The sequence below is a fragment of the Pristiophorus japonicus genome, chromosome 1 (genome assembly GCF_044704955.1).
Source record: "Pristiophorus japonicus isolate sPriJap1 chromosome 1, sPriJap1.hap1, whole genome shotgun sequence".
NCBI lineage: Eukaryota > Metazoa > Chordata > Chondrichthyes > Pristiophoridae > Pristiophorus > Pristiophorus japonicus.
In genome coordinates, this window is record NC_091977.1 from 182,239,227 (window position 1) to 182,256,691 (window position 17,465).

Sequence of the window (17,465 nt, forward strand, 5' to 3'; positions counted from 1 at the left end):
GTTACGACCTGGAGGTTCTGGTCGGTAACACCCCGGCCGAGTACCGGGCCTATGTGCAAGCAAATCTTGCAGCATTTGCCACCCATAAACACGACTGTGGGAGAGTCACAGGAGTGGAGGTTAGAATAGATGGGGATCTCATGTCCCGCCCACAAAAGCAGTATGGCTTTCCCCGAGAGGCAGAAACAGACTTGGAGACAGCTTTAAGCTCGCTTGTCGAGCAGAGTGTTTTGAGACCCATAGCCACCCATGTCAACTCCCCGCTTTGGCCGGTTAGGAAACCGGATAATTCTTGGAGGGCTACGGTGGATTATAGGGTGCTCAATAAAAACATCCCAGCTTGTGCCCCCACAGTAGCGGCGGTTGTGGATCTGATAGGGGAAATCCCTGCATCCGCAACCACGTTCACAGTGTTGGACATATCCAACGGGTTCTGGTCTATCCCTGTACGGAGGGAAGGCCAGTACAAGTTTGCCTTCACCTTCCGGGAACAGCAGTATACATGGAGCTGCCTCCCACAGGGCTTTCATAATAGCCCCAGCATCTTTCACCAATGCATGGCGAACTGCTTAAAAGGTTTCAGCCAGCCACACCAGCTGGTCCAGTATGTGGACGACCTGTTGTTGTTCACAGACAGCAGTGAGGAACATGGTCCATTGCTGGCCGAACTGCTGGTCTTACTGAAGGAAGGGGGTTTTAAAGTTAACCCCAAGAAAGCCCAGATAGGTCTAGGAGAGGTAAAATTCCTGGGCCTGACGATAAGGGCAGGAGAAAGGGCCATTGATGAGGCTAGAAGAAAGGCAGTGCAGGAACTCCCTATCCCTAGGGATGTGTCGGGGTAAGGTCTTTCCTGGGAATCACTGGCTACTGTAGGGACTTCATCGAGGACTATGCAGCCACTGCCGCCCCTCTGCTCAGACTCCTACATAAGGGGGTCAAGTGGGAATGGGACGAGGGCTGTGAGGCAGCATTTGTCCATCTTAAGAGAGACCTGCAGGTAGCACCAGCCCTAGGGGCAATTGATGGGGGGGAGGAATTCTTCCTGGAGGTGGCAGCCAGTGGTGACAGCTTAAATGCAGTGTTGCTCCAGGGGCGAAACGGTCAGCTGAGACCAGTGGTGTACTCCTCCAGGGTCCTCACGGAGGTAGAAAAGGGATACTCCAATTGTGAGAGGCACTTGCTTGCCACCCACTGGGCAGTAAAGAGAGCTCAGATCTTTACCGGAATATCCCCCATTGCACTCCTCACCCATCATACCCCGACACAGATGCTGTTGGACGGGAGGATTAAGGACGGGACAGTGAGCAGTGCTAGGATCACTCGCTGGACCCTCCTCCTCTCCCAAATGACTTTAAAGGTCAAGGGCCTCTGCGAGCCTAGGCTCGCAGCAAATTTAATCTATCCAGGGCAGCCGCATCGATGCTCTGTGGAGGGAATATGGGACATTAACTTTGGATTTTGGGCAGGGATACACCCCACAGGCCGCGAGATCTACGTTGATGGCTCCAGTTCTGTGTCCGCGGGTACAAGACTCACGGGCTGCGGAGTTTGGGATCCCAAGGCAGGAATTGCCTTGGCTCTTAAACTCCCATGCACCCTGAGCGCCCAGCAGGCGGAACTCTCGGCGGTGATGTATGTGGTCACACACCCCGAGGAATTCCCTACCCCATACACGATTTGCTCGGACAGCATGTTCACTTGCAATTCGTGTACAGAGTATCTGGCGATTTGGTCACGCCGGGGGTACACCTCTGCGGATGGGAAGCCCCTTGTGACCAAACCCCTGCTAGAAAAGATGGGAGAAACCGGGGATGTATATATCCATAAGGTAAAGGCCCACTCCAAAACTGAGCCATGGGGGGAAGGTAACCAGCAGGCAGACCTGCTGGTAAGGGAAGGTGCTCTCACAGGTCACCCATGGGACCCATACGAGGCAGGCAGGATAGCAGCAGCAAGAAGGAAGCCAGGGACACAAGGGAGCGTAGGGGCGGCTGCGGCCCCGGACCTTAAAGTAGTCCAGATGCACGATCCGATCCTGAAGGCTGCCTTGGCTGCTATAAAAAGGGGGGAAAAGGCGGAGGGCCCATACAGTGCTGTAGATATTGCTGTGCGGGAAGGCATGTTGTTTAAAGGGGACAACTGGGTACTGCCGCCACAACACCGGAGGGAATTCCTTCAGTTGGCCCATGAGGGTCCAGGTGTGGGACACCCTGGGCCGGAATCTACCTGGCAATGGGTAGAAAAGGCAGGGTGGTGGCCAGACCTCCGGGAAGACGTCCGCAACTTCAGAAAAGGAAGGTGTCTATGGGACACGTCAGGCGGGTAGAGGGACCATGGCAGTCGATCCAGATCGACTACATCGGACCCCTACCGGCCGCCCGGGGAGGTTATAAATACTGCCTTGTCCTGGTGGATGTGTTTTCCAAGTGGGTGGAAGCCTTCCCTTGCCGAACAGGTACCGCGGTGGGGACTGCAAAAATCCTGGTGAGGGAGGTGTTCTCTAGGTGGGGTCTACCTCAAATCGTGGAGTCCGACCGGGGAAGCCACTTCACCGGCCAGGTGATGCAGGCCACCCTAAAGGTGCTGGGGATAAGAGCCAAATGGCATGTCGCCTACAACCCTCAGTCCTCAGGCCCCGTAGAACGCCTGAACCGGACCGTAAAGGAAAGGCTGCGCAAGGAGACGGGAGACTCACCGAACAAGTGGGTGGAGGTCTTACCGTTGGTCCTCATGGGAATCTGGGCCAGTCAGTTAAAGAGCACAGGGTACTCACCCCATGAGCTGATGATGGGCCGGATCATGAGAACCCCAGTGCATGTGTTGACGCCGGTTCTCACCGAAGGGCAGCTTCGAGAGGTGAACCGGGACCGGTTTGTCAGGAACCTGTTTGAACAGCTCAAACAGATTCACTGGCAGGCTGCTAGTAATATGGGCAGACAGCATCAGAGTAACCGATTGCTGCTAGAACCCAGCAAACACCACGAATGGGAGATAGGGGACCAGGTCATGGTGAGGAACTATGCTCGGGTCGGGGTTTTTGAAGCATTATATATGGGACCATACAGCATAGTCGACAAGGCTAATCCTATGGTCTATGTGGTTCGACTGCCTCGCCGGGTGAAGTGGTATCACATTAATCAGTGTAAATTGTTTGACCCCAAAAGAGGTAAAAAACAGAGGGGACGAGCAAGGGAAGGGAATCAGGCACTGGGGGAAGAACAGGCCCCGGTGGATTTGGAGGCTCCGGAGGAGGCAGCGGGCCCCGAAGCTCTATAGCCGGGACTGGTTCACTGCTCCTGCAAGGCTATCCCACCACTGGGTAGAGGTTCCCAGCCCACTAACAGAAGTAGGGAGAAAGGCTCTACCATTAGCAAGGTTCAAGGGGAAGCTGAACCTCCCATGGTGGATCAGCTGGGGCTAGCCCAAGAGGTGGAGGAGATGGCATTGCAGCCCATAACGTGGGACTCTGCACCGACAGTAAGGAGGAGTAACAGAGTGCCACAGCCTAGGGCGCCGTGGTCCCCTGTTTACATAGCTCCCCGCCCCAGACCGAGAAGGCGAAAGACAACAGGGAGGGTGCTCTGTTGCGCTAGCAAGGGTCTCCCACCGATTATCCGGGGCTCGGGACGGCCTTGGAGGGCAGCACAAGACTCATTAAGGGGGACCATACGAGCCCCTCAGCGGAGGGCATCCTGGTCCCCAGGGTACAGTCAGCCAAGTGGTCGACGACGCCTGTACAGTGACAGGATATAGCCTGGCCACCCGGGGACGGGTGGCGGTGTGTATATTTTCCATTCCTGTTTTGTTACTTTGTGTTGTGAGTATATGTGTTTAGGTAAGGCAGTGACGGTTGGGTACAGCATTTTTGTGTTTGGAACATGTTAAGTGGGCCGAGCCTGGAGAGATCTCTCAAGGCAAGGCCATGTTCTTCTTGCCTTTCAGATGTCAATACTTCCCTACTGGACGTTAGTGATGCTGGTATCGCTAAGGATCTGCACCGGGCACCGAGGGGACACCGAGGACTCCCTAGTTTTCGGATGCTCCGGGGGCAGAGCGCCGACAGTGACCACAGGAGAAGGGACTCCGGCGGCGGATGGCCGGGTCACCTACTCCCACGAGGGGAAATGGCCTGGGTGGTTGGGATCGAACTCCACCAAGTACTCCAACCATAAGGACTTTACCTACGGAGAGGCCTCCATCCCCTGCCCGGAGATCACTGTGGCCACTTCCAGAGTGAGAGTGACAGAAGGCAGGAAGGTATGCCTAACTTGCCAAGGGGACATACCTCTGGGACGGTGGTGGTGGCTCAGAAAGCTCAAGAGGGACATGGGAGACCGACACTCGGACTGGGAACGTCTGGATAATGATACCTACTGAACCTTCATGGGGTCATCTGGCGGGGTAACGGTGTGCTGGGAGAAATGGTGGGTGTACGACCAAGGAATTTATTTGTGTATGTGGGGATCCACTCGCGTGTGTTCAGAGGGGGTCTCCATTACTTTTTATAGGTGGTGGCAGGATGTCGAGGATGGGGTGGTATGGGATCACAGGGGGGAGGCGTGTGTGATCCCCAATCCCCGGGTACCAGTAAATGCCACCGAACTTGTAGTTCAGGAAAGAAAACCCCCACCCACGGCCAAGCCCACCGTCCCACACGAGTGCCCGACAACAACCAGGGGGCCGGGGAATGGTTTAGTGTTGGTCCCTACCGAGAAACTATTTTATCAGGGGGTACACTACGCAGTGGCATCAGTGGTGCTAAATCTGACAGAAGTCCGCCTACCTACGCGGTGTCCCCGGGAAACCGAGCTGTCTGCTGCGGGAGATGTTCCGGAAGTTCTATGAACTGGACTTCGGGGATGTCAAAGTGACAGACTTGTATAAACAGTGGGATAGGGCTGAACCGGGCAGGCAGAGGCGTGGCACTTTAAATGACATTCTTACGGGGTTTAACACCGGGGCGTCCGCCATAAACAGTTTGGATAACATGCAGTTGGCCCTCCAGATAAATGGGTTAAAGAATCAGCTGCGCAAAGTCCTGGGGGACGAGAATACCGTAGTGGGATCCGCGCTCCACGAAGAGGTGGCAATGACAGTTCACTTAAACGAGAATATCTCTCAATTGGAGGCGCAGGCCAGGGCTGTAAACGCCTTGATTCGGGAGGATAGAAACGCCTCCGATCAAGCCGCCCAAAATGAGGTGTGCGTGCTCTATAGGGCCTGGTTGCTGGGAGAGGGACGGAGTAACCTCGAGGATCTCAGACAGGGACAGGTCCCCTCCTGGATCAGCAACCAGCACTTAGCAGCACTGCACCCTTATGATAATGTTTTGAGTCCTTGCCAACTTCGTGTAGCGTCGGAAGCCTACCCGGTACCGGTGGACTGTGGAAAGTCAAATCATACCATCATGGGTGTGGTGGTCAGGATGCCCGTGATGGGGGCGTCCCCACGACCAGCACCCCTGTACCGAGTGGAGAATGTGGGAGTCATTCGAGGAGGGGTGCATGTTCGATTCCAAGAGGTCCCACCTTATGTCACAATGTGGGAGCATACTGTGACAGGTACAGACCTCTCGGGTTGTCGGAGCAGGGGAGCACAGGTAATCCTGTGCCCCCAGCACTTGAACGCTTTTGCAAGGCCACAATGCGGGTTCAGCACTGCTGGGGCAGAGCCTATCAATTGCACAATGGAGGTAATGGCCCCTAACCACATGCCTCCACAGGTAGCATATGTAGGCGGTGGGACATATTGTGTCACCACAAGTGCCCAACGGTATGAACACGGACCGGGAAGGTGGTGTCCAATACTGTACAGCAGCTTTTGCTTTAAACCCAGGGCAGAGGTTCAAGTGGCACACACCAGAATCACACCCATCCCTGAACCTTCCATGATTCACCTCACGGTACAAAACAACCTCAGCCATCTACAACACTATGTCGCCCAGTTTGGCTATCCCATTGCCCCACTACCTGAGAAACTTACAGCTCTCCTCCAGGCAGTGGATTTGTCTCAAAAACATTTTTCCACCATGGAGCAGAAAACTGAAATTCTAGCAGGAGAGATTGCCCAGATTAAACCCCCAGCATGGTGGGATTTGGGAATACGGGCAGACATACCTGTATGGATCCGGGTGGGATCGCATGCCTTCGTAATCGGCCAACTCCTGATTGTAGCATATCTGCTCGTTACAAGCTGTAAGCTCAGGAGAAAAAGAAAAAGAACGCAGTTCCTCAGGCTACTACACAGCCAGGAGAGCCGTTGCTAAACACTCAAGGTGTGTAAACAAAGCTTGACCGCGACATTTAGGCGGTTTTGTTATTTCCAGGGATGACTGCGTTTTTCATACATGGCTCCTGGGGAGTTTGCCGGGGAGGTTTCTTTGTTTTACGTTTGAGACTGCAATGAGACTCAATGTACAATTACTGCTGTAACCTTAAGTACATGTATGTATGTTGCTGTCGTGTATTGTAACCTGTTGGATTTCTGTGTTTTGTACCGCGTTAAAAGGAATTACGATATATATCGACGGGATCAGTTTAGAGTTAAACTGGGGAAAGTTGGGCAATTTGGGAGACCTAGGGTTTTCTCACCACCCTGAACTTTGACACACTCAAGTGGTGTCTGACTGTGTCAGATGGGGGATTATGTAGGGGAGGACGAAAACCCCCTCATTTTACCCAGAAGGGAAAGGGCTGTGGGATCAGTCTGTGCTGTGAATTGAAACCGATGGAGGAAAACTTTGGGACACAAATGAATTTTATAGGGGCAGACGAGGCCTGCAGGGGATAAAAGGGGGTGCATTCATGGAGACCCCCCCCCCCCCCGCAGTGTTTGGACTCATAGGAAAGGGAATTTAATTTGGAACTATCTACCAGAAAGTTTGAAATCCTAAAGTGCACATGGAAGAAACTACGAACTTTAATCGAATTTGGGATTTTTAAAAGGTGTATGTTGGGTCTGCAAGAAAAGGGGTGGAGTCAATATCAAAAGGGCCAGTTTGGACATTGGAACTAATCAAATTGTCTGGGAACTGTACACCCTCGAAACTTGCCCCTTGAACACATTAGCATTTAAACAAAGCCACATACATATTCCACCACCTTTTTCCATCAGGCATAGAAATATCTGGCTCAGGCCAGACTAGCACAATGGCTACAGGAGGCCAATGCAATCAACACCCACTCAAACCTTGAGTAGGTTAACATCAGTGGGAAAAAAACCCCAATCTAAAACTGCTGCATTTTTCAAAATAAAAAAGTCCACCAATGAGAAGAATCGACTTCAGCAGGAGAGGCGGACTGGATAATCTGGCTATAAAAAAGGGGTTTCTGACATAGTGAAAAAGAAGTGATGATTTTCCCTGCCCTCGTCATCCAACAACCACAACCAGCAAGCCTCTCGACACTGAAGGAAAACCAGTGTCTGAAGACACCGAAGATAGAAGAAACAAACCACCAGACTGCAGAAAGGCACAGTAGTGAGTATAACCTCTAGTCCCCAGAACTCCCAACTCAGTTAGGCCAGGAAAGGTGGGAGGTTGGGCATTGTACTGCTAAACTGGTGTAAAGATTTTCGTTGGGTCCGTTTTAGTGGGATTTAGGGGGATTGTTTTGTTGGTGTATTGCTGTTTGTTGAGTTACACCTTGTCAAACAAATTGGAAGCCTAAAGTTCCTCTTGGAATCACCTTGTCTCAGTTCTATTGTATTACATCTCCTGATCGTGAGTCTTATGTCAGAACCGTGTAAGGGAAGCTAGGAGTGCCTCGAAAACGCTCAACTGTGTGTCACAGGCTAGGGCAGAAGGGGTTAGGAGTGTTTGACACTCACAGGTGCCTCACAGGCTAGGCATAAGCTGTGGGGACGCACGAGTCTCAAAACCCCCTTCATAAGCTGTGGACACAGTCTCTCCAGGGGTGCTCTTGCAGCACTCAGGGTACCTCACAGGCCAGGCATAAGCTGTGAGGGCAGAAGCCCAGAGAGAGACACCCAAGGCACAACAACCCTGTGAAAACCCCTTACACTGCCATTCTGAAAAGGACCCATTTATCCCCACTCTCTGCTTCCTGTCTGCCAACCAGTTCCCTATCCATGTCAATACATTACCCCCAATACCATGTGCTTTGATTTTGCACACCAATCTCTTGTGCGGGACCTTGTCAAAAGCCTTTTGAAAGTCCAAATACACCACATCCACTGGTTCTCCCTTGTCCACTCTGCTAGTTACATCCTCAAAAAATTCCAGAAGATTCGTCAAGCATGATTTCCCTTTCATAAATCCATGCTGACTTGGACCGATCCTGTCACTGCTTTCCAAATGTGCTGCTATTTCATCCTTAATAATTGATTCCAACATTTTCCCCACTACTGATGTCAGGCTAACCGGTCTATAATTATCCGTTTTCTCTCTCCCTCCTTTTTAAAAAAGTGGTGTTACATTAGCAACCCTCCAGTCCATAGGAACTGATCCAGAGTCGATAGACTGTTGGAAAATGATCACCAGTGCATCCACTATTTCTAGGACCACTTCCTGAGGCCTTGGTCCCCAACTGCCTTTTAATTTTAACCTGCAGGCAATTCACCTTGGTTGTCTGATGACTGGGAATGGCATGAAATTCTCTGGGCTATTGGTCGGCCATATCCATCGACATAGAAGTCTGACAAGCTGAATCAAAAGTCAAGTTAGGGGTTGTCAACAACTTTCTTCTGATTGCTTCATTTTTCATCCCACAAATAAAGTGATCATGCAATTCTTGGTTTGAAAGTTTCCAAAATGACAGTGAATGGATAGCTTTTTTAATGCTACAATTTACTCACTCTTGTCAGTTAATTGAGTTTGTATTCTAAAACGATAACTTTCAGCAATTTCCAGGGGCTTAGGACTGTAGTGCTGTTTCCATCAGTGTGGCCTTTGGCTTGATGGGAACAAGCACATTTTTCAGTGTTTCTTACACCTCGGGGCCTGCTTCAGTCAAGAAAATAGCCCGTTTTCTTTCGAACACCGCCCGGTTACGATTTTCATCATTGGAGACTTTGACAATACTATTTGTGGTGAAAAACATTTCTCGGCACTCGGTCGCGATGGAACTCACCCAAGCTCCCTATTATTCCCATAGGCGCAGCCATCTGGAGTCTTCAGTTCAGCCAAGTGTGCTTGTAATTTATCTTGGAGTTTTAGCTGTGCTGCCAAGCAAAGAACCTCTCAAAGTCTCTCTGTTATTTGGCAGGAACATTCATAAAAAAAAATTCAGCTAGGTAATCCAGAAATTTGATCCTACGTCGCCAATGTGATATATTCTTTACAATATCAAACACACAGACTACAAGATAGCTCTACAGGAATGTCATCTGACCTTGTCACATGATCCATTTATTATGTACATCAGCAGTGGTTGCATTACATCGGTAGTCCACTAGATGGAGCAGTAGTCCACTAGGGGAGCTCTATATTACCAAGTTTATCAAATGTCCTTCTTTCCTACAACATTTCTAGAATTACTATTGGTAATCATTTGCTCCTCCCATTGAGAAATATCTTTTACAGATTTTCTTTTCCCAGAAATGTCTTTAGCTATCCAATTGGCTGCCATTTGCCATTGCAACTCATTCCAGTTCAAGGGCTTAAATCAAATATGGATGAGATTACATGAACACATCACTTAATTGTATCTCTATGGCACACAAAGCTGCTTTTGTAGTGTTGGCTCAGAAATGATGTGAGTAAAAGAAGCCAGCAGTGCTGCTATTCCTACGAGCTTTATGTTGACAAAGCCTCACACATTAATACCAAACATCTTGGGACTACAGTAATACAGTGATCCATTTATTTACATTCTAGTGACGAAGGTTACTGTTTCATAAGTTGCAAAAAGTTTACCCCCTGCAGCCTAACAATAGAAAAAGGCTCTGCCTGAACTCACTCCTCAGCAAACTAACATTTTAGTCATGAATGTGTAAAAGGGTTGCTAGGGTAAAATGTCTGCTAATTTTAATGTGGTGTGTGGAAGCTTGGTGCATGGAAGCTGAAATGTTTTTCTACATGACAATAAGTGAAGAAGAAAAGTATTCCAGCCAACAATCCAGTCACACTGGTGGAATTCCATTATATTTACATCTTAAAGGCCTTCGATAAGATATTGTATATTAGATGCATGACTAAGGTTCGAGCATGTGGAATCAGGGAACATGTAGCAGAATTGATAGCAAACTGGCTAGAAAACAGAAACAATAGGGATTAAAGGTAGTTATTCAGACTGGCAGAAGATGGGAGGTAGTGTCCCATAGGGATCGGTGCTGGGGCCACTGTCGCTCACCATTTACTAAAATGATTTGGACTTCGGAATTGGAAGTACACCAAATTGGGGGTTTGTGGGGTGGGGAGAAGAGTATAGTTAATACTGAGGAGGCCTGTGGCAACATACAAGACGACATTAACAAACTTGCAAAATGGGCATGTAAATGGCAAATTAATTTCAATTTAAACAAGTGCAAGGTGGTGTATTTTGCTAGGTGGAATAAAGAGGCCACCTACTCTTCGGAATAAATAGTCTAAATGTGGTAGAGGTGCAAAGGGATCTAGGAATACAGATACACGAATCATTAAAAGTAGCAACGCAGGTTAACAAAGTCATAAAAGGTGCAAACAAAGAACTAGGGTTCATTTCTAGAGGAATAATATTCAAAAGCAGAAAAATAATCTTAAACTTATATGGAACCTAGGTTAGACCTTGGAAAAAAATATTGAAGGGATATGGGGAATGAGCCAGGAGTGGGAGTAACTGGATTGCTCTTTGAAAGAACCGACGCAAGCTCGATGGGCCGAATGGCCTTCCTCTGTGCTGTATTATTTTATGATTCTATGATTCTCGACAACACCTATAGTACTGTTCACAGTTCTGGTTTCCATGGTACAAAAACGATGTAGAAGCACTGAAGAAAGTACAAAAGAGATTTACAGGAATAATACCAGAATTGAGAGGGTACAACTATCAGGAAAGATAGAATAGGCTTGGGCTCTTTTCTCCAGAACAGATGACCTGATAGAGGTCTTTAAAATTATGAAGTGATTCAGCAGAGTAAACGTAGAGAAGATGTTTCCATTTGTGCGGGTGTCGAAAACTAACGGCCATAAATATAAGATAGTCACTAATAAATCCAATAAGGAATTCAGGAGAAACTGCTTTACTCAGCGAATGGTGCGAATCTGAAACTTGCTACCACATGGAATGCTTGAGGCAAACATCATAGATGCATTTAAAGGGAAGCTAGATAAATCCGCTGGGCAGGCCACATAGTTTGCATGCCAGACACAAGACTCCCAAAGCAAGCGCTCTACTCGGAACTCTTTCACAGCAAACGAGCCAAAGGTGAGCAGCGGAAATGTTACAAGGGCACCCTTAAAGCCTCCATGATAAAGTTCAACATCCCCACTGACACCTTGGAGACCCTGGCCAAAGACCGCCCTATGTGGCGGAAGTGCATCCAGGAGGGCTCTGAGCACCTCGAGTCTCATCGCCGAGAGCATGCAGAAATCAAGCGCAGGCAGTGGAACGAGCATGCGACAAACTAGTCCCACCCACCCCTTCCCTCAATGACTATCTGTCCCACCTGTGACAGAGTCTGTGGTTCTCAAATTGGACTGTACAGCCACCTAAGAACTCATGTTAAGAATGGAAACAAGTCTTCTTCAATTTTGACTGCCTATGATGATGAGATAAATGCACGAGGGAGAGAGGAATAGAAGGATATGTTGATAGGGTGAGATGCAGTAAATAGAGTGGGAGGATGCTTGTGTGGAGCATAAACACCAGCATAGGCGGGTTGGCCCAAATGGCCTTTTTCTGTGTTATAATTACATAGAATTTACATGTAATATTTCTCATCAAATCTTTTGCTAAATGAAACACATCATTGTACAGATGTGAGCAATTACATTCGGTTTCCTTGATTTGAGTAATTGATCCTTTATCTAGATACCACAAAACCATGGACTCTGGTCTCTTGTGCATCCCCCCAACTTCCTTTGCCCCACCATTGGTGGCTGTGCCTTCAGCTGTCTCGGCCATAAGCTCTACAATTATCTCCCCATAATTCTTCTTCTCTCTGGAAAAGACATCCTCTACCCACAGGGGCCAGGAGGCCCTCCAGAAAGAAGGATGTGGGACCACATCGCCAAGGTGGTCACTGCCAGCAGCATCGCTCCAGGACCTGGCTCCAGTGCCCAAAGATGTTTCATGAATTCAAATGTGTGGTCAAGGTCAGTGAATGCATCTTCAAAAGCCGTCTCCTACCAACTGCACCACGAGCTTCACAGACTGCTCCATAACCCTGCCTCCTCCCCTTGCATCACTCACCTGCCAACAATCTATACTAAACATGAGGCACACCTCACCCGCTTGAAGGAGATGGTGCTGCCCATTCTTGGCAGGGTATGGCTGAGCCCATGACCACCGGCGAGGCTGAAAGAATACAAGATGCCGGTATCCTCATTTGCTATCCTCAACCCACAATCTCTTCTGATTTATACCTTTTATGTTGAAATTTGGTGATTGGTGGCTGGTGCCATCACCAATAAGACAGTAAGCAAGTGCCCCCTTTTAATGGGGCACAACCAATAAACTGCAAATTAAACCAAATTTAAATGAAACGTAACAAATTAAATCAGAATTTTGTTTCCGGGGGTGAAACACCCACAATTAAATCATGGCTGATCTGTACCTTAACTCCATTTACCCACCTCGGTTCCATACCCCTTGAAGCACCTACCAGTGCCCACTGGTCTCGAGTGCACCGGTAGATGCTGCATGCTCCATCTTCAGAGACATCTGGGAGTGAACATAGCTGTGGAAGCGAGGCAGGGAGTCAGACCGAATGACTTCCTTGAGTGCCTGGACCGGTTAATGGCCACCTTAGCTAGACCCAGGAGCAGTTCCACATGGAGGCCCTCTGATCTGCCTGCTCCCCTCCGCACTGGGTGCCCAAGGATACATACATAAGAATTAGGAACAGGAGTAGGCCATCTAGCCCCTTGAGCCTGCTCCGCCATTCAAAAAGATCATGGCTGATTTGGCCGTGGACTCAACTCCACTTACCCGCCCGCTCCCCATAACCCTTAATTCCCTTATTGGTTAAAAATCTATCGATCTGTGATTTGAATACATTCAATGAGCTAGCCTCAACTGCTTCCCTGGGCAGAGAATTCCACAGATTCACAACACTCTGGGAGAAGAAATTCCTTCTCAACTCGGTTTTAAATTGGCTCCCCCGTATTTTGAGCCTGTGCCCCCTAGTTCTAGTCTCCCCGACCAGTGGAAACAACCTCTCTGCCTCTATCTTGTCTATCCCTTTCATTATTTTAAATGTTTCTATAAGATCCCCCCTCATCTTTCTGAACTCCAACGAGTAAAGACCCAGTCTACTCAATCTATCATCATAAGGTAACCCCCTCATCTCCGGAATCAGCCTAGTGAATCGTCTCTGTACCCCCTCCAAGGCTAGTATATCCTTCCTTAAGTAAGGTGACCAAAACTGCACTCGGTACTCCAGGTGCGGCCTCACCAATACCCTGTACAGCTGCAGCAGGACCTCCCTGCTTTTGTACTCCATCCCTCTTGCAATGAAGGCCAACATTCCATTCGCCTTCCTGATTACCTGCTGTACCTGCAAACTAACTTTTTGCAATTCATGCACAAGGACCCCCAGGTCCCTCTGCACCGCAGCATGTTGTAATTTCTCCCCATTCAAATAATATTCCCTTTTACTGTTTTTTTTCCCAAGGTGGAAGACCTCACATTTTCCGACATTGTATTCCATCTGCCAAACCTTAGCCCATTCGCTTAACCTATCTAAATCTCTTTGCAGCCTCTCTGTGTCCTCTACACAACCCGCTTTCCCACTAATCTTTGTGTCATCAGGTGTGTGGAACTGAAGTGCAATCAGAAATTGAGGAACAGCCCCTTCAAATAGTAGAAAAGGGCCTGCAACCTCTCGCACTCTGTGAATACATGGAACACGGACTCCTCCAGGCCACAGAAATTACAGGCAGCCTGGGAGTCCATGAACGTTCTTCTGATTTACAAGCTGCACATGGTGTAAGCATGCACCTCTTACTTTACCTCCATCCCCTCACCACAACTCTACCATTGTGCCTTCCTTATTTCAAACACCCAAATATCTCCAGCCTGCCATGCCAGTGGTTGATCAAAAAGATGGTTAGGAGAGTGAAGAAAATGAAACACAGTCACTCGATTTCACACTCCCAGCCACTAGCTCCTCAAGGTTGTCCTGCAAGACCAACTGCAGTGTGTCCCCCCACTGAAAGTCAGCAGCCTTCCATCAACCATGCTGCAGTCACTGTATTTAGGATTAGGGTTAGTCACTGGGGTAGCACTGCATAGGAGGGAGGTCAACTGGCAAGGAGTCTTTAGCGCAGTGAAGACCACCTATGGCCCAAGCACCCAAGGCCCCACCCCACTGCTGGCCAAGAACGGAGAGGTACTCATCAAGGACAGAGAGGCAGTCAGTGCCCGCTGGAAGGAATACTTCGAAGATCTCCTTAACCGAGACTCTGTCTTTGACGTGAATGTCCTCGACTCCATCCCATAGCATGCCACCCGCCACCAGCCCAGCACAACCCCAGTCCGGCGTGAGGTTGAAAAGGCCATGCGAGAACTGAAGAACAACAAGGCATCAGGAGCAGATGGAATCCCCGCCGAAGCACTAAAACATGGTAGAGAAGCACTACTGGAGCAGATTCATGACCCCTTTTCTCTTATCTGGAAGGAGGAGAGCATGTCATGTGATCTCAGAGACGCTGCAATTGTGACCGTCTTCAAGAAAGGTGACAAGTCCGACTGCGGTATCTACAGAGGAGTCTCCCTGCTGTCGGCCACAGGGAAAGTCATCGCAAGAATCCTCCTCAATCGCTTTCTCCCTGTGGCTGAAGAATTCCTCCCAGAGTCGCAATGCAGATTCCGCCCACCAAGGAGCACAATGGACATGATCTTCACCACGCGGTAAATACAAGAGAAATGCAGAGAACAGCACCACCCCTTGTACATGGCCTTCTTTGACCTCACAAAGGCCTTTGAGACTGTCAACCGTGAGGGATTATGGACCGTCCTCCTCAGATTCGGCTGCCCTCAAATGTTTGTCACCATCCTCCGCCTGCTCTATGATGACATGCAAGCCGTGATCCTGACCAATGGATCCACCACAGACCCATTCCACGTTCTTGACCCTGGTCAAGCAAGGCTGTGGAATCGCACCAACGCTCTTCTCCATCTTCCTTGCTGCAATGCTTCATCTCACCCTCAGCTGGAGTGGAGCTAAATTACAGGACAAACGGGAATCTGTTCCACCTCCGCTGCCTCTAGGCCAGATCCAAGGTTGCCCCATCATTCGTCATCAAACTACAATACGCAGACGGTGCTTGCTTCTGCGCACACTCGGAGGCCGAACTCCAAGCCATCGTCAAAACCTTCACCAAGGCGTATGAGTACCTGGGCCTTACACTAAACATCCGTAAGACAAAAGTCCTCTACCAACCTGTCCCTGCCATACAGCACTGCCCCTGGGTTATCAAAATCCACGACGAGGCCTTGGATAATGTGGACCATTTTCCAAAGTTCAGGAGCCTACTGTCAACAAGGGCAGACATCGACGGCCTTCACTGTGCCAGTGGCGCCTTAGGTCGCATAAGGAAGAGAGTGTTTGAAGACCAGGACCTCAAACCCAGTATCAAGCTCATGGTTTACAGAGCAGTACTAATACCCACCCTCCTATATGGCTGAGAGACATGGACTATGTATAGCAGACACATCAAAACATTGGAGAAGTATCACCAACATTGCCTCCACAAGATCCTACAAATCCATTGGCAGGATAGGCGCACCAATGTCCGTGTTCTCGCTCAGGCCAACATCCCCAGCATCGAAGCATTGACCACGCTCGATCAGCTCCTTTGGACGGGTCACATCGTCCATGTTATGTATGCATGTCAATGATGTACTGTAACACTAGACCTGAATGTACCTTCACCCTGTATATACCATACCTGTACACCAGAGGGTGCTGCTGCTGGAGACCTAAGGGTCACCTGTACACTGCAAGTAACCAATTATAAAAGGGAGCTTACCTCTTAGTGTCCTCACTCCAGGAGCTGCAATAAAGGACTGCAGTCTGTACAGTTCAAGTGCTGTACCCCTGCCTCGTGGAGTCATTAACAGAGTGCTTGCATATACAATAGTCCGCATGCCTGACATGAGTCTCCCAAAACAAGCGCTCTACTGGGAGCTTCGACACGGCAAGCGAGCCCCAGATGGGCAAAGGAAATGCTTCAAGGACACCTTCAAAGCCTCCTTGAAAAAGTGCAACATCCCCACCGACAATTGGGAATCCCTGGTCCAAGACCGCAGAAAGTGGAGGAAAAGCATCCGGGAAGGTGCTGAAGACCTCAAGTCTCTTCACTGAGAGCAAGCTGAAGCCAAGTATCGACAGCGGAAGGAGCGCGTGGCAGCCCAGGCTCCCCAGCCACCCGTTCCTCCAACCACCGCTTCCCCACCTGTGACAGAGACTGTAGGTCCCGCATTGGACTCTCCAGTCACCTGAGAACTCATTTTTAGTGTGGAAGCAAGTCATCCTCGACTTCGAAGGATGGCCTAAGAAGAACTGCATAGGAGCACTAGGATAGGCAAAGGCGCAAGCAAGACAGTCATTAAAGGAATGCACAAGGGTGATTAGTTGATTTGTTGATGTAATATTGGATGGATAGAACAGTTTGCTTTGTGGTGGCTTTTATTTCAGCATTGTTGCCAAGAGGAGGCTGTGATGGTCAGTAACTGAGGGAAGATAAGGTGTAGGACAAATGTTGAAATGGGAATTGGGGTTGTGTTCACTTGTATTGCAGGAGGATGATTCGATCCCGGATTTCCCGGCCAGAAAGGGGCTTTCTGAGTTCGCTCTTTCCTTCCACTTACTCATCTTCTGCTTCCTCCACTTCTTCCCTCTCCGAGCAGCTTGTCCCTTTGCTGCCTCGGCTCCATCTCCATCTCATTCTGCAGCTAAAGGCGGACTGCAACTAGAGCCCCCAGGATTGGGAGCAAGTGGTGTTCTGAGAGGCCTTCCTTTAAGAGCCAAAGGCTCGATTTTCGCTGACTTTTCAGCGCGAATTGACCCTTCACAGCGGGATCCTCGGGCACTTCCACGTACCACCGAGGACAGGAACGGCGACGTGAAACGATGTGTGCAATGCCGTGGATTGCATTACTGTTGTACTTTCGGCTCTCTCCGGACCCGTACTCTACGCTCAAAATACCGACAGGGTCAAACCTGTGGTGCAGCCCTGCCAGCAGTGGTAAGTATGAAGATCTGCAAAAAAGGTAAGTTAAAGTTTTAATTTTTAATTCTTTTTCAGCAATTTAGTAGGTAAGGGTTTTGTGAATGTTTTTTGCAATTTTTCCCGTTTTTCC